The sequence below is a fragment of the Scatophagus argus genome, chromosome 19, assembly GCF_020382885.2.
Source record: "Scatophagus argus isolate fScaArg1 chromosome 19, fScaArg1.pri, whole genome shotgun sequence".
Classification (NCBI taxonomy): domain Eukaryota; kingdom Metazoa; phylum Chordata; class Actinopteri; family Scatophagidae; genus Scatophagus; species Scatophagus argus.
In genome coordinates, this window is record NC_058511.1 from 19,577,399 (window position 1) to 19,596,575 (window position 19,177).

The following is a 19,177-nucleotide window of genomic DNA, read 5'->3' on the forward strand; positions in this document are numbered from 1 at the left end:
AGATCTTCCACTGTGTTTGTCTCCTCGGAGGTGTGCCACTGCTACACCGCTGAAGTCAAAAACCTGTAGCGTTGCCATGATCATTATCGTCACCAAAAGAATTGACACTGACAACATTATGCACATATATATAAAATATGAGGGGGGAAAAATGCTATCAGTCAAATTCATTTTAAACTCTTTACTGAATTACAATTGAACTATAGGTGTATGGAGGTGGAGAGAGAGTCTGTAACTAGAACTGTACAAAAACATACAAGAAAAACAACTACATCTAATGAATAGTGAAACGGCAACCAGATGAACTGACAAAATATTTCATTTTTCATTTAATATCACAGTTATTGTCAATATAGTACTCCAGTAATAGCTCTAGTCAAAACCAAATGACAACTGAGAAAATAGCTTTTTAGGGTGGAAATTACTACCGCTTTAAATGCCCAATATTATTTTCTTCAACAAAATCGCAACATATGTCAGGTTGTAAACGATGTCCATATTACCAGTTGCTCTCTCATGGGATCTCTCATCTGACTCTCATGGGATAAGTAAGAGATGAGTAAAACGAACAGAAAAAGCATTTCCTGCTGCTCCTCCCTGGATTATCACGTTTTAAAATGATAGCTAAGCCAAACTTTAGGATGGCTTTCAGTTCATTTAGTTTACAAAACCTTTTTAAGTTTGACAGTCTGACACAATGAGGGCAGGTTCTCTTCTGCTGTGGTTTGACAATGGCAGATTAAAGATGGATAACGGGAATAGATAACAGCATGAAAGACACCGAACGGATGTACGTGAGATGTGTATATGACGGGACAATAAGGAAGAACAAAAATATGGCTGGAGGACACCAGAAAATATCTGTTTGAACAGCAAAAAGCTGCGACACACCACACAGCTCTGATATGAGTATGAACTATATTATAAAATGCGATCCCCAAATGTGGATATAAAGCTTTAAAGGTCCAGTGTTTAGGATTTATGACTGGCAGAAAGGAAATCTAATATTCCTAATTGTAGTTTTCGTCAGGACGAATAACCTAAAATTAAGAATTGATGCGTTTTTGTTACCTTAGAATGAGTCCACCATGTTGCCGCTCCATGTTTCTACAGTAACCCAGAATGGACAAACAGAAATACTGGAGAGGGCCACCTTAAGCTCTCCAATGCTCCTGTATGGGGAGGGTGAGGTTGAGGGGTAATGAGGGGTATTCACTACATGCAGCACTTTTAAAAACATATCATGGCCATGCATCAGTCTCATCAGCTACCTGAGAAAACTTCAACACTCCATTAATCCATACATTTTTTTCCATATAGCTGAATAGAATGTATGTGTATGTGTGCTTTACTTTCTTTAGCCTCCGTTATTTATTATATGGCTTATGTTATTTTACAATTTTACAGTTACAGTACAATTTTATATATATAATTGTATTTACTTTTGGCACTCTAAAGACTGCATTGCAATGTTGTTGTACAAATTATGTCCTTAACTTAAACTAAACTCGTACTTCGTAAAAAACCAAAACAATGAGCTAACAGATAAAAAACTCTCCGGTCAATGATAGGATTTGTTAAAACTTCTCTGTGTGTCTCTCAACCCTGTACACTTTATATGTAGTTATTTTACCAACTGCGTGTACAAATATATTGATTGGTGCAGCTTTAACATTAATGGGCAACAAAGGTTATCGAAATTGAACAACATGTTGCGGCCGTAGCATCTTCAAAGTCACGTTTTTTTACGCAACTTTATTGATTCAATGAAACATTTTAATTAAACATTTTAGCTGTTTAATGAAATTATAAACTTATACCTCCCTTCACAGATAATTTGGGCCCTTAGGGGGAGATGAGTCACTTGATCCCCTGGGACACTCCCAGGTAGTGGTAAAGGGACAGCTGTAGGACTGATCTTTCTAAAAATATTTTGCATGTTAGTCGGTTAGTTCAGAAATACTGGTTGTGCAATTTTGTTTGCTGTTACATTAAAAAAGCTTATTTGTCTGGAAACAGGAACTTGGTGAAGAATAGGATGTTAAGATTCTGCATGTAAGCATATGTACAATATATGGGATTATTAGATAGACTTATGTGTTTTTGTCTGTTTTCAACCCATTTATTATGGATCAAATATTTCACACATACATAGTAGGGGTATACTTTACATATTTACATTTTTACAGACCATTTTTAAAGCATACAAATGTTATGTGTTCCTACCTTCCATGAAGTCACTGGGTTCTATTCATTATCAACACAGCATCAGAGCTGATGATCCCCATTCCTGTACTAGTGCTATAGACAGGTCCACAATTGAAATGGGCCTATTACTGTCATCTAGACTACATCCAGGAACCACTTGGTATATGAGCTACCACTATGACAGACAACTGCATGCATGTGAAATCTGTGAAGCAGTGGCTTCATTAACCATGATGGAAGGAAGGTATACCACAGGCCAGGGGCCCCACTAGGTGAGTGAACACCCCTATGCCCAGAGGGTATGTATCGCTTGCTTTCAGGGAAATGCAAAGAGCAGACTCAGTGTTCTCCTTCTTTATGAACAGGTTGACTGTGGACAGGCCAGGGACCTCACCCCCACCTGTTCAGGTAGGTTGCTGCTGTGACGTTCTTCGACCTCACCTTGACAGGCAAAGTGAAGAAGCGCCTTCTGGAAGGAAGTCGATGGGGTACCGACACACTCCCCAAGCTGGACTGGTCGACTGTCGCCTCAGCGGCTCGAGGACGCTTCTGTAAAGACCTGAGTGTAATGAGGAGCACATTCCAAATGCATGCATGACTGTAACAACTGTGTGAGCCTCAAAAGGCGACACTACTCCAGTTTGTCATGATTTGGTGCAACATCAGCCATGCAAATCATTTTTGAAGATTTCTCAAGTGCCGAGTATGTACATAAATATTCACAAGCAGCAGCCGCTGCACAGGGAGATGTGGTGTGAACATGTTCTCACTTTCCATTCCCTCAATCAACATGTTTCCTATTTGCTGCTTGATATCTGCAGTAGTTCAACAGGTTCTTCTCAGCATATGGTGTGACTATGTGATTCCCAGCAGGCGCTAAATCCTGCAGTGAGAACACATCCATGCAGTACAACAGCTGTGGACGCAAGAAATGTTTTTACATTTCACTGCAAAGCTCAACACTTGTGACATTTTCAATCTTTCAATCTAACAAAACGTGACTGCTGTTAGTCAATTCCCCTTGACAAAGAAAACATTCCTATCTTCCCCTGTCATTTGGAAACAGGCATGCTGACATTGACTTGCCTGTTATAACTTCCCTGTCATCAGTGACAATTTTACAAGCCAGCTCGAGTGTGCCGTCTTGACAAGTAAACAAAATACTTGAGATGATGACGGACTGCTGTTTTGAAAAGTTTGACAGACGGTTCCTTTCAAATGCTCATCAGCGGTGTGTAACCTGCATCTGCAAAGAGGAACGCCAAATCATCATGCCATCATCTCTAAATATACAGGCGCTGTGGAAAAAAAACTTTTGCATGAAAGAGCAGTTGGGTTTGTTGTGATCTCTGACATGTCTTCTGTGGAAGCCTTGGATTTTACCAGGTACATTACAGTCCATATATAAAGACCTGACTGTGGTTAAACTGCCCTCCAGAGAGAGACGCACTGCGGTGGTTGATGGCCCATTCTCTGCATGCACGCTTTTATTGGAGGTGACTCCTAAATGGCAACCTGTCTTTCTCACAAGAATCTAAAAACCCAGTCCTCCTGTCAGCTGAGGCTACAGGCACTGCCTACCCAGCGATGTATTACACCTCCACTGAATTAATAAGCTCCCTGGCCAGACAAATCCATGTCTGATATGGATGTAGTTTAGTGATAAAACATAGAAGCCGACACAGCAAGTCAAAACACAATAACAGCTCAAAAGGAGGAGAAACAAATACGTTTGTCCAGGCCTGATAAACTGACTGCCAAGGGGCTTTTAAATAACATTTCAGAGCAAGCTGAATAAAGCACTTCACTATCTATTATCTAATGTTACATTGTGAAATACAGCACAGTGGAATCTGGGTCACACTTGATTTGAATAGTCCAATGCTGATACTCAACTTTTTCCTAAGTGATTGGAGAAATGATTGAGTTTCAGGTGAGACAAATGTGGGGAAAATAGACGTAGGCTACAAGATTCTATTTGGTTTGATTAGGGCAGAGCCAGGTTTACACTGCGGGGATGTTTTGGAATCTGAATATGAATATGAATGATATTCAGTGAAGCACAAACTTTTTATCCAACTTTTTGAGTCTTCTTTTTCAAAGATCCAGGCATTCACTGTGAGAAAGAGTAACTAGACCCCACAAAATAACACTGCCTTGGTTTTTTGTATGGAATACAATACAACAATACAAATCTTTTTCTTTACAAGAGTGAGATGAGCAAATTATTTTTTGAAAGTGCATAAAGTGAACATATTAACATTTCATTTTAAGTTTATATGGTCAGCGAACATCTTTGTATTTACACATCCAGCATTTATGAAGGAAAGTCAGCATTAATCTGGAGTCACATTTGTGCCCACCTGTAGAGTGGAACCACATGAATCTGCATGCTCATGTTGTATTTGTTCTCTGGTTCAGACAAATGTTGATCTGGCCTGGCCCATGGCAGATCAATCACAACCCTTTATGATCTACAGGGCCCTTTAACTGAGTAGTGGAGTATTCCCTGTATTGTGATACCTTTAACAAATGGTTTCATACTTTTATTTGGCTATATAGCATGAGAAAAAATTATGAGTACTTTTTGTAATTTTATCCAGAAGAAGTGGTTGACCCCAGATCACTTATTTGAAAATATTAAAAAAAACTAAAAGTACAAAAATTAATTTAATGAGTAATTCAGAGCCATCTTTAATAAGAACCACTTTTTGTTTATTTGAACCTGAGGCTTTATGGTTGCACGCAATTGCAATTTCTGTTAAATTAATTTCTTTAATCTTATCAAATAATGAGTAAAGTGGAGAGGACAGCTGCAGACAAAGTGCCCCTATGCATTCTGCAATAAACTACCTTCATCTTCTAATCATCTCTACTGCCGTGAAGGATCACTGAGGCCGTTGTCATTGTTGTTGCTGTTATTGAATTTGATTTAATAAGGGAGTTGCAATGGTTCGAAAGTGGCCTATAGGTTTGAGAAGTGTTGTCAGAAAAGCCACCAAGTTAGCCGGATAACATCATGACAGCTTTGTGCCACAGGTCCCTGATATGCACTTATTCACATTTCAAATAGCAAATGATTTAAAATCCAACACATACAACCCAAATAGTAAGTAAATGCAGCACAATGAATTGCCAACAGTGACTTAAGGGGGCTGATCATTTTAGCTGGAAATTACACGACTTCACACAGTTATCTAGTGCACAGTTGTATCAGCTAAAGTGCTATGATGCTGCAGATAATAATAAAAACAAAAGTTCAGAGCACAGCTCTCTCCCTGGCTTGGTAAATGCTTCATTGTTTTCTTCATGAGATCTTTGCGAGCATTTTGTCCCTTTCTTTCTCTCCTTCCTTTTTACTCTCACTTGCTTACTGTCCCCCTTTCCTTTGTGACTTGTATACTCCCTTTGCTCAAGGCCTTTTGACAGTGTGTGATCCACCTTATTTCACCTTTTATGATCTGGGCATCGCTGACTAATGTATGTGATGGCAGCAGTGTAAACATGGCATGGAATTTCACTTATTCAATAAGCAAACAGAATGGCTTTAGCACTGATACAGTGGACAGACGGATCCATTTTCAACATAGCTGAAGTGTGTAAGGGGATGTTAAGCCATTTTTAAAATGTCACATTGAGTTAATTAACACCGTGCTACATCACACATTATGTTGCTCTAATTGTTTGTAGTTCTATCCATTTGTATCCACATCTGGATCTGCACCTGTCAGCCACTTGGATGTCAAAAATAAAAAAACTGAACTCCAAGAAAAATGAAATAGCTGATCAGGTAGTAAACAGGGGGTGGTTTACAGCTTTTGATCTGAAAACAGCTGCCTCCTGTGTCAAAAATAACACTATGGAAAAGATTTGACAGATACCATACAGATTCTCTTTCAGCACTGTCATTTGATAAATTGTTAACATTAATATGTCAATTGTAGGTGCCTCAACAAAAAAATCAATTTGTTGTTTGATTTAACAGTTATCAAGAGCTCAAAGCAGATTGCTGAATGTGCTCGCTTTGGTTTCCATTAATTTCAATACATAAGATCAACTTACAGGGACATGAAAATTGCTTGACCTTGGGTATGCATTATCATACTTTTTGATTTATTTATCATTTCAAAAGTCTAGTTCTTTTGGTGCACTCATGCAATAAACAATCAGAGAAACCTCTGGAGTGATATTATGTAAAAAAATAAATAAATAAATAAAGAAGGCAAGAAGACAAATGACAAGTAAACCTGGGCATGGAGAGATTTTAAATTTGACAGATGCTTGTATTAAAACTCTGATAACTTGCAGCCAGCTGCTATGTTATTGTTGGTAAACTAAAGTGTTATAATAGTCAATTTAAAATAAACAAATAAACAAATATATATAACAACCAGGCATTGGCTGTCCAAATTTTGAACCCGTTCTCAAAGGGACCTATGGAAAAACCTACCAAAATCCCTTGTGCATATATTAATTTTCCTAAAAATGAGATCCAGGCCTAAAGATGACAGTCAGAATTGCTCAGACCTGTAAAGAGAAGGTCAAGGAGAAGGTCACGAAGGTCAAGAACAAGACAAGCTAGCTTGGCTACAGAAAGCAGCCTTAGATTATTTCCATTATGTTATTTGACTCTTGGCTCATAGGTTACAGATGTCTTCTAAGATAATACCAATTTACTTTCACTACCAACAGCCATCGCAAGTAGTGCATCCTCTATAAAGAACAGTGCAGAATGTAAAATGAGGAGGTCATGATGGTGGATGGTCTTGTAGCAGTTGTAATTTTCCATAACAATTCTGCAATTTATGGAAGAGATATGTGATTCCTTTTTACACATTCTCTGAGTCATAATTAAATGACAAATATGTCAAATGGAAAATGATTCAGCTTTTTGTCTTAAATAATTAAAATGAATGAAAATGTGACATGAATTTTTCATGTCACATTTAAATAAAATCACAACAAAGAAAACAAAGTGAGGGGTCCGGCAGAGACTGGCAGAGACTCTTCACTATTTTTCAGTGATTTTAGAAGTTATGTTGTGTATTTCCCCAACCTTAACCTTAACATAAGCAAGAATATGAAAAAAATGTCGGCATAGAAAGTATCAAAAGTCTTTAAATGTCATCTGAATTTTTGCAGAACCATCCAGTATCGTTCTTGTCTGTTGGTAGGGTTGCAAGACAATACCTGTTCTGATTGGACTAATTATAATTCATACCTGAAGTGACCTCAAGACCTCAAACACCTGTGTTCTGAACATACAACAAATCTGTGACACTATTTTCTGTCACTTGGTACTAAGGTGGCGATCAGCACTGCACTACCCAACATGAGCACAGCTTCCGTCACACAGCATGATGTAAATTGAAGTTGTTAAGCCTGGTAAGGAATCCATGTAAAAGCCAATGTAGCATTAATGGGACCATGTTGCTGTTATTGAGTTTGATTTAATAAGGGAATTGCAATGGTGATTGAGGTCATCTTCCTCATCTTTCAGAAATAGCCTATGATATGTACTCTTGAGACTGTGCACACTTCCCCATCCACACACTGCTGCTGACATCTTAATTTGCCTCTGCCAGGCAGGTTTACTCCTCTGCAGGAGAGGATTACACTGTGCCTATTTTATTCATCTCCGATTCCAATAGAAATATTTTAGCTAGTGGCAAAAAAGGATAAGGAACAATAAGGAACATCTTATTTGATTCAGTTTACTTGCCACATAAGGTTGTGTGCTCATCCAGGAAAATAGAGGGCACTCACAGGTGAAACCTGCTTGATAATTGCTATTTTCCCATGTTTTTTTTTTTTTTTTCTCGTCTGTTATATTTACATACAGGCCACAGAAAAGAGAAAAGGCTCCACAATTGAAGTTATCACACAGGGGTTACAGCCACTGACTTCCAACTATGAGAGGAAGCCTGTCTCATCATTCCATTTATACAGCTGCATGGCGCTCAGGCTTTCTGCAGAGGCATTCAACCGGCAAGTGACTGCTGCAGCAGTGCATTCATAAGGTGAAGTACCTGACTGCTCTCCCCAGGGCGGGCCACAACTGAGCAACTTTCTGACTTCTCCAGAAACAACAGCACTCCAGCATGGAGAGCGTGGATGGGCCGGACTCTGCTCCTGTCTAACCACAAAGAGATGTTACTCCTAAAGTGATGAGCGAGCGTTCGTGCCTCATTATTTTTTCAGCTAGACACAGGTTGTCACTTTGGCTCTACAGAGTCAAAAATAAAATTCCAGACTTTTTCCTCCAGACTCCTATAGTTTGAGCTCTTAGTACACATCTTTATTATCATGCCAGCGGAGGCTTTGCTGCACACAGTGTTCCTGTTTTTTGACAGTAGAAACTTATCTTTTTGTGTGTGTGTGTGTGTGTGTGTGTGTGTGTGTGGATTTCAGAAACAGAAAGAAATGCAACCAGAAATCTGATATTATTGTTAACGATAGCTGATTATACAAGTTGCTGTACATTTCAGCGTCGAGTCTTCTGTGACACTAAGGTCTGTGTCAAGGAACCACAGACTGTTTTTAAGACCTTTCAACATTTTCTAAGTCTTTATGTACTACTAAATGCTACTATTTACTATTATTGTATCAGAAGGCTCCTTGGGCCATCATCTGCTGCTGAACAGCCTTCATAACATGGCATTGGCCAGTGTAACAAAATGCATGTTGGTGCAAACCTCATACATGATAGAAGCCTAATAAATGTTGTCTTTTATTTTATAAAAACAGGAAGGCTGTCTTAGTCTTTATTGTGTATTTAAATGTTAACTTTAATAATTCAAAATAAAGGTGAAAAAATATGTCCCTCGAGTCATTTAAGATAGCAGCTGTAGAAAGGGGTGGGTCCAGGCATGTTCAGCCCATGGAACAGTGTGGAAGTGGATCAACAGCTCCTGAAGCAGGTGGAACTTCCTGAGCTGGCACAGGAAGTACATCCTGTACTGGGCCTTTTTTTTTTTTGGATTACAGCGTGTATATTTTGGTTCTGCAAGATAGTGGATACCAGAAACCTGAAGATTTTCACAGTTATTCAAGACTCGGCCATTGTTCACCAGCTTTTGTGTGAGAAAAATCCCTATCATCAGCACAAAGTGTAAAAAGCTCTGTTCTTCTAAATAACCTCTAAATGGGACTCTTTCATGTTTATCTACTTGGATTAATGCTTTTTGCAGGTGAGCAAGCTGAGGGAGGATCTGCAGCAGGTCCCCTGACAGAAGAGAAATTTTAATTAGCATTGCTTGCAGTTTGGGTCGCCAACATAGACATCCATCTGAGACTGTTCAATATTTAATTAAATGGCTCCTGCTTTACACCTTTGTTCACCTCAGAACACAATTCCCTGCAACACCTTTTATTCAGCATCCCAATTAATCAGTGCAAAACACTTAATGAGAAACAGCTGTCAAAGCAAATACTCAATAAATCCCAAAAGCATCGGCTTGTTGTTGTCTTTAGTGATATCGGGGTATCCAAAGCGTTGCGAAGAGGATTAAGAGCAACAGATTATATATCATGCTCGATAGAAATGGCAGCAGGGTTGTCAAATGCTAAAATATCTTTTGCAGATGTCTTGGAGGGGCTGGTAAACACATCACAACAAGCCACAAGCTCATTTATTATCAGCTGGGTGACAAACTAGATGCAAGTCAACTGTTTGTCTTCATCACATATCTTATCCTGCATTAAATTCTTTTCAGGGGGAAAGAATAAATAACATGTCATCCCTTCAAGTCGGCCAGCCATCTTTTGCTGTGCTCGTTTAAATACGCATATAGAGCAAAGCAAATACAGTATGTAATTTCTGCTTCTAAGGGTCTCTCATTCAGAACACCGAAAACAAAATAGTTTGATGATGAAGTGAAAGATGGGATTGTGGGATTTGTGGTCTTCTTTGTTTCTTAACCACCGTTGCTGATGAAAATCTGTTCTGTTATTCACATTACGTTTTATCACATTCACCAACTTCCTTCCTTCCTGACCTCACGAAATGCACGAAGTTACAGATTTCTCTGGGTTTAAACTTTGCTGATGTAAACAAAATGTATAACAAAGGTCTAGTAATTTTTGCGAATTCGTAAAAGTTGCATATTATAACTTTAAAATACACAATAAAAAAAAAACAAATATTAAAAAATAAATTCTAACACTGACACCTTTGCCTGTATGGTGTTAAAGCCCATAACATACAAAATACACATGTGATTTATTACCAAACTGACACTTACGACACACATTTCTTAGCCTGCCTTTATATATGCAATAAATTCCTGGCTTGTTGCAGCATGAGAAAAGTAATTAATTGCACTATTTGTTGTACTTTAACTGGCGTGTTTTGGCTGATTAGGAGAATTTTTCTTGGAGGACCTTGAAGCTTTTGAGGTCGAAGTTGGAGGAACATGTCAATATTCAGGTATTCAAGGTTTGTTCGTAAGGTTTTCCTTTAAGCTCCACTTTTCACTCTGATTTTTCCCACACAACATGTACAACAAGATACTGAAAGCAAACACTGTGACTTGTCTTTGCAGGGAATCGCAGGTGTGATGGCTTAATAGCTTACTGGAACACAGTCTTTGGTAATGTTGTGTAACTCTTAAAAGATGAAATAACAGTCTCTATTATACAAATGAAAAGCTGAACTCATAAATGCCACAACACCCACACACACACAGGGATTTGACTGCTATAGCCTTAGTAGATTATGATGGCTAATGTTAGCTTATGTTATCAGTGTGGAAATAACACTGCTGAGTCAGTTCAATTACATGTGCAACTGTTTAACTGTGCTTTAGCATAAATTCAGAAAGAATGTACATACAAATAGAACAACTTAAAAGATTGTTTTCTATTCTATTAACATAGAGAGGTTTTTTTTTTTACCTCTGGGATTTTTGTTTGTGAAGTTTGGTTAGCAGTGATATAATGTCATGGTTTGAGGGGCGTTCACTGACATATATATTGTATCATTCCTGTCAGTACAGAAGACTGATTGCTTGTAGAGCCTACACAGTATACTTAGACAACTACTATAGTGTAATACATACAGTTAGTCTGCATGACGTTGGTACAGAGCCAATGTTTGCTTTAAGTGTTAACCTATGAAGAAGAAGAAACAACACAAAGCAAGCCAATGTGAGCACTGAATGTGCAGCTCTCCGGCTGGCAAGAGTAAAATTAATTTGGTATTTTACTATTTTTATTAATAGTATTAAAACTAGTAGACTGATTAAAAACAATACTGCTAGCAGTTTCCTTTGAGTGCATGTGGCTTCATTAGCTGTTAAACATAATTACAGCAAATTAGAAAATAACAAATGAATATCATATTCATTCACTTATATTAAATAGTCCACAACCAACAACATGTGCCATAATGAAAAGCGTTCAGCAGTGAAGGTGAGCCTGCATGTTATTTTTACATACAGAATCACGTTTATTCTAAATTTACACTGGTTTTTAACTCAGTGTTTTTTCTCTGCAAATCCAGTGTTTTGTTATTTTGTTGAAACAGAATATTGGTGTCTTTTGTGTGTACACAGCAATTAAACCACTATCAACTTGGAAGTGTAGCAACAGAAATAAACAATGTGGAAGACATACAGGATGAACATCCACATTATTTAAACATCATCACGTGGTATCAATCAGTTCACAATCACCTGAGTCCTAATTGGTATCAACGTTGAATTCAATAAAAATACTCAACCTGTACACATTAAGCCTGAATGTTACTTTTGTAAGTGCTAAGCGGTCGTGTGCGCCCATTTACTAGGTCATTGAAAATACACTGTACAGACAAAAGTATTGGGACACTACATTTGGTCCTTTCCTAAACTGTTGGCAAAGAATTGTCTAAAACATCTTGGAATGCTGAAGCATTAAGATTTCGCTTCAGTGGAAGTAAGGGGCCGAGCTGAAGCCCTGAAAAACAGCCCCATTCCACACCTGAATTCAATGATAAAGAGGTGTGTTGTCTGCATAGTGTACTGTCCTACATGCACCAGCCAGCATCCATCCATCCATTTTCTATACCGCTTATCCGTCAGGGTCGCGGGGGAGCTGGAGCCTATCCCAGCTGACTACAGGCGAGAGGCGGGGTACACCCTGGACTGGTCGCCAGTCAATCGCAGGGCCAACACACAAAGACAAACAACCACACACTCTCACACTCACACCTAGGGGCAATGTAGAGTAGCCAATTAACCTAATGTGCATGTTTTTGGTATTGTGGGAGGAAGCCGGAGTACCCGGAGAAAACCCACGCAGGCACAGGGAGAACATGCAAACTCCACATAGAAGGGCCCAGACCGGGATTCTAACCTGGGACCCTCTTGCTATGAGGCGACAGTGCCAACCACTGCACCACCGTGCCGCCCACCAGCCAGCATGAAAGATAAATGACTCAAAACCACAGTTAATGATCGAGTAGGCAGGGCTTCAGATCTTTTGAGACATTTTTGACCCTCAGATGAAACTGCATCAAGAATCTCTGTCAAAAACTCTGAATACATCTGGAGTCATTTGAAATGTTTTGTGCTTCTTTCTTCAGTGTGACTCGAGTGTGTCCTTTCTCCCGTTTGAGCACCAGGATTATTTGACGATTCAGTCTTTTAAGACCTGTTTCGTTTTGCCCGTATTGCTTTTTAGCATTTAAATGACTTTTTGTAATTGCCAAGGCGAATTCTGAAATAACACAAGGCGAATGGCTCTTTTCACTCCTCTTCTGCACTCCCTCCTTGTTGTTAACCTCCACATTTAGTCTCAATAACAAACAAACAGAAAATCCTCAGGATCCCTGTCAGGACTTTGGTTCACTTGAAATGACTCACGTTGCTGCTGCTAGTCTGGCTTTGATGCTTGTCACTTTGAGTTTTGCTATCCCCCTACATGGAGGAAATATTCACCATTTATTCGCATAGACCCGTGGGGGCGAGCCATATCAAGTGCAGCATGATGCTGGTGAGCTCATAGAGCAGTTGCAAGATCTTCTTCTGTGTGTGTGTGTTTGTGTGTGTGCGCACATATACACATGTTTGTGAAGACAGTATAAGGATGGCTGAGACTTCCTGTGGTGAAAGCCCTTATCTTATATTTACACATAAGGACTTTGGGCAGGACATGACTTCATGTTTAAGCTTTAAGCCTCCGTCTCAATATGATTAAATCCAAAATAGGAACATACTGAAACAAGTGTGACCAGAACATCCAACAGAACTAACCCCTGGCTCTCCACAGCTGTAGCTAACACTAGAGAACATTTTACGGCCAGAAGAGTCAGAGCTATAGGATGACGTCTCAATACATCTCAAAACCCACTGGACAGACAACCATGAAATGGGATTCGTGGTCTCCTGAGAGTGATGCTTCATGATGTCTATGATCCTCTAACCTTTCATCATGTTATTAGTTTGAAGTTCAATCTCAAGTCGGATTTAACTTGAGTGTTGTGCGTGTTGGCTTATTATAGTTTTTAACAGTTTCAGATTTAATGCCATTTGAATACATTCTATGAGCTTATGATATCTTGCTTTAAAATGCAAGCTCATATATCTCAGATCAAACTCTATAATTAGGCTCTACTGATCAAATATGGATCGACATTTATAGCCATTTTTCACTTAAAATAGTGTACTGTTTATCTGTATTTTGAGAACAGTTGAGATCGCTGCTCTGACCGTCACTACTTTTGACTGCTGAGGTCCTAAGAAACAGTCCCCTGCTGGAAAGCGTGTTGCGTTACCATGACAACCAGCATATGTGAGTAGTCATTAGCTGCGTCATGAATGCTTATCTAATGAGGCGATTCTGATATTTATTAACTCTCATCCTGTAACACAGGACGTGGTTTAATGCAAATGTTGCATGTGTTTCTTTTATGTAGTGAAACATTTTAAATGAATAATGATATGATAAAGCTTGTTGCACCCTTCGCCCATCCTCAGGGCACCCTAGGGTGTGGCCAGAGTTGTAACAGACCTGGAACTTTGTAACATGATAATATATGTTAGACTGTGTGTTATACATCTGGAGTTCTGCCTCCAAGTCACTAAAAAGCCAGTCAATGCATCTTTAAAAAGCAAATCACTCATTGTCATACACAAGTGTGCACAGTAAGTGCCAAGCCTGACACAAAAGCTTTGAAACATTTTTCCAATATTAATTTCAAAACCTTTAAGGTAAACAAGCAAACAAAAAAAAGCAGTTCAAATATATGAAAATGAATACTATAAAAATCTGATGATGGGTGGAATTCTATAAATTTTGTTATCAATTTATGATGTAATGCGCTTCTGCATCTACTTGGAAACATGTTGTTTAAAAAAGAAATCTACATTTTAAGTTTCATTAGCCAAAATTATAGAAGGAACAGTTTTGACTTTCAGACTATTACATGCTTGTGGACACACTTAACCTTAAGTGGAAACTTTCCTCTCAGCATCAAAGATATTTTTATAGCATTGTCCCACAGTCAAGATAAGTGAGTGAATTATTGTAGAATCAAGCGCTGTTAAACATGTGTCTGCATGGCGCTGATAAGCAGGCGGTGTGTTCATAAGTTAATATCAGCAATGCAGCTTTCACGGCTGGAAAGAAACAGCATTGTTGCAAAAGTTAAACACCTTTGAGAGGAAGGAAATGTGGAAACATGCAGCACAAGTTCTCAAGTGCGACACCTGAGCCGCAGATGTGCGCATGTAATGGCATCTAGGGTCACTTGGTTTAGCTGCTGTAAGCATGATTAACAACTTTAGGTACAGATGAAAGATGTGCAATTGTAAGAATGAGGTTTTAAAAAGCTTTTAAAAAAAAAATCTTTATTGATTCCTTTTAGCACATTAAATTGCAGCAGTGAAACATGACAACATAACAAAAGAAATGAGTTTAAACAATTAAGAAACCGAGTAGAAAGCAAGTGATAGATTGAGAACAGGGTGACCGAATCCAAATGTTCAGTTCACTCAAGCAAAATTGTTAATGCATCCATATACCTTGTTTACTTCATCGCAGTCAAATACCGCAGATGTTTAATTGAAATTGTCATCTGTAATTGTGCATGCAAATGTAGCAGTAGGCTACCCACTTCAGTCTGTCGTATGAGAGGTTTGATTTTGATAGTTGCAATAAAGTAATACCAGCAGCTGTGAGAATATATTTTGGCCTAACTATGTTGATTCTTTTTCTCATTCAGCTGTCTGGCTTAACAAACTCCGGTTAATGTCAAACAAAGCATCCCGAGCTACAGTATATAATGAGTTACTCTGCATCCAGCTGCTGGGATAAAAGGAGGCGAGTGAGTGCTGTTCTGAAAGTGTTCAATAATTACCACCAGTAGTGGAGAACTATTATTACCATGAAGCTTTTACATTTCTATATGAAAGTGAAATACTCCTCCCTTGTTAGCTCACAAAGCAGGGGTCTAAAACAGAGGCGACTGGCGGATGTTTGTACACCATAAAGCTGCAGACCTGAGAAATGCACACTTTGTGAAACTAAACAACACAACCAGCTTGTACAGCCGTACAGCCTGAATACAGTATTTTATTATTAGCCATGTGCATTGAAAGGACCTAAGTCTGAGTTATGAGCATCCAAAAGAGACCTGAGACCCAAAGTAACTTAAGTGATTCAGTGACTCAGACTTCCTGTGAACAAAATACTTGAAATAAACATTTTAAAATTCCATGAATGACTCGACACTTGACATTAACATCTTCTTCTTTGACTTCAGAATTCACTTGAGATGACCCTGATTGACTTAAAACTCTATTTAGATTTGTCACACCTGAAATAAGACTTGAATTAGACTTGTCTCAACTGTCACCCAATGGAATGGAGACATAACTTCTCTTGCCTGAGATTAGACTTGGACTTGGAGATTCAAGGTTCATTTATAGTTCTACAACGCAGTGTTGCACAACAAAATGCAAGATGTAGATCATTTGTGCTATACAAGAAAAACATTTTTATGGTGGAGAGAGACTCCCAACCTAAAGAAAGAAGCTGCTCTGTAGTCTGCTGGTACAATAGCATGTACTTTTGCACTCCTTGGCAGACAGCAGCAAGGTGAGCAGGCTGTTGGGGTGGGTGTTGCCTTTCAGCATCCTTTGGGTTCTGTGCATGCATGAAGCTCTGTAGATGGTGTCTTGTTTCAACTACCTTAAGACTTGACTGAAAACTTCTCTTTTCTTTGACTAGTTTTTACTTGACCTTGTCTCGACTTGAGACATTTCTTGGATTTGTCTCAGTGCACACAGGACATAGCTTTAACTTGACTCAGGTTGATTACTACTCAGTTGATTGTGAACTGATTGTTATCAAAGAATCGCAATGTTTTACTCTAAAATACAGATGTTTGGTCATGCTAACTAATAGCACTCCAGCTCGTTTCTGCTCCTATTCTGTTGCAATTCAGTATATGTGATAATGAATGAGTTTGCTCTCTGAATTAAAAAAAAACATTTGTGTACAAGTGGAGGTGCTAGTCTTAGTTCATTATCATTCTTATCATCTCTTCAATGAGACTTGATAAAACTGTAGGCCTCTGTGGATTTAATCAGTCTACATCTTGTACAACTATTACCATCAAATGACTCCAGCCTGTCCTCATTTGCTGATTCCCCCAATGATTCACTGTGGCTTCACTATATGTTGGCTGTCTACAGTACTGTCTGTCTCCAGTGTCTTCCCTTGTTCTCCTGAGCAGTTCACTCACCTCCCCCTGAATTAAATAGTTTCAAATGAAGAGCTGCCAGCAGCGATTCATTGTAAGTGCCTTCTCCCGTTCTCTCTTTTCAGCATCTCTCATGAAACACAAAGACTTGTGCATACCTGAAATCAAAAAGAGAAGAGCTGCAAGAAACAAAAACCTGTCAAGGACTTCCACAGATGTTTCAGGTCTTGTATATTTGGATGAAGGCTTTGCTGATTAAGTCCCAGTTCAACATATGTAAAGTGCATTTAAACAAGGGTTGACCCATATGGTTTTTTGAAGGCTGATAATTACAAATACTGATACTGAGATTTTTCTCCCTGAATTTACTTTGTATTTTCTGCCAGTTTTCAATCACTTTAAAATAAGATTATCAATATGCAAACAAACCCACAAACAAAGGTAAAACAGGGTGAACATTTATGTTACATTCAGGCCGAAAACAATTACAAATACTAGCCTTATGTGTAAACAGTTGAAGTAGTAGGTTGCTAACATGTTATCATTTCTATTCATGTCTTTATCTGAAAGGGAGATAAAGGTGTTTCATTTGAGCATTACAATTTTCCACTACTCCATACATCTAGTCAAGAAAACCATGTAAAGACTTGAGTTTATAAGAATGTCAGATCAACTACCGCTGTTTTCAACAGGTAAGCTTCATCTGAAAGCATCTGGAAAAGACACACCAGTCTTTAAACTAGTGCAAACACATCCATGCCACTATGATACGATCAAAGCAATCGCACAACTCAACCAGTTTACAAAGTGAGAAAATCCCAAGACACCGACATGACATTCACCCAGGAGACCTGAGTTTGTATTGCTTGTAAAACCAAAAGCCACCAATTGTTTCATAAGTGTAACCAAGTAGTTTTTGTACCTAAACTCAACCAAAGTGCCGTTTCATGTTAAGCACACGTTAGAAAGGCTTTTTGTCAGGAAAGCTTGGCACATCACACACAGACGCTGAAGGGTACCTTATACATCTGGATGAGACGCAAGGGGCCTGTGACAAAGCAGCTGTATCTGACAACCTGGGATGAGAGTGGGGTGAGAATCCTGTAGAACAAAACATCAGTGTGTGTGTTAGTCACATATGGCATTCATCAGGAGACAGAGTTTGTAGAGAACCAGTTGTTTTGAGCAGTAGCTTAATGTCAGTTGCCTGCTGATGCAGCTGGTCAGGACAGGGCCCTCGGTTCTCTCCAGCGCAATGACGTTCTTCAATATTTGCAGGGGAAGCATCCCAGACTGAGCTGGATGGTGCAAGGTAGGGCAATAAGGAGTGACAGTGACAAGGAGAGGAGCGATGTCGCCTCGCACTCAGACTCTGTGAATTCATTTGGGGGAGATGGAGGAAGTCTAATCAGTCTCGCAGGATCACCCGCGGATCCTGTTCTATTCACAACAGCAGCATCTGCTACAGCTGCATGAAGCATGGCGCTCTCTACAGCATCGCTCCCCGCTCTCACGGTGGAATGACGAACACTATCTGTGCCCTCTTTTCCTCTTGTTCCTGTCAAAACACTATGTAATTATGTTGAAAGTTCCAATTTCAGAGGAGAGGCCCATGTTTGTTTCTGTCTTTCAAGTCCCAGCTGCTCTGCTAATGCCTTGTAAAACTCGTGAATTACAACCATAAATAACCCTTTAAATGATGCTTAAAGTACACAAGACTAAACTGTAGACATAAAGTCGAATGTTGCACGCTCAAGTCCATTTTAGGTCTCAGTCTGAAATGTTCATCTTTGCATAACCAGTGATAGAAGTACGTAGTAAGTAAGTAAGTGGAGGAGCAACTGAAATCCTTTATTTAAATAAAGTATAAATAGTGTAATATGTATTTAGTGTAATAGTGTAAATAGTGCAAATAGTGAAAGTCATATATTCAACATTTTAACTCAAGCTGTGCCAATCAATATTTTTTATATATGCAGTGGGTTAAATGTGCAATATGAAAGATGTAACATGACAGAGATGTTTTTTATTTTATTTATTTATTTATTTTTAATTTAGATTTTGGTTTTATGCTGCAGAACTCAGTTGTATGAACTTATTTTCCATCAGCATCAATTAGCTGTTATCAGCCAAAAAGCTGTGATAACCCAATACACTTCGTGTAGTGTAACTAAACAGAGCTAAATTTTGGCATACTTGTACTTTACGTGTGTATTTTTATTTTATGCTACTTCATACTTCTATTTCACTACTTTCAGAAATAAATAATATCTAACTTTTAGA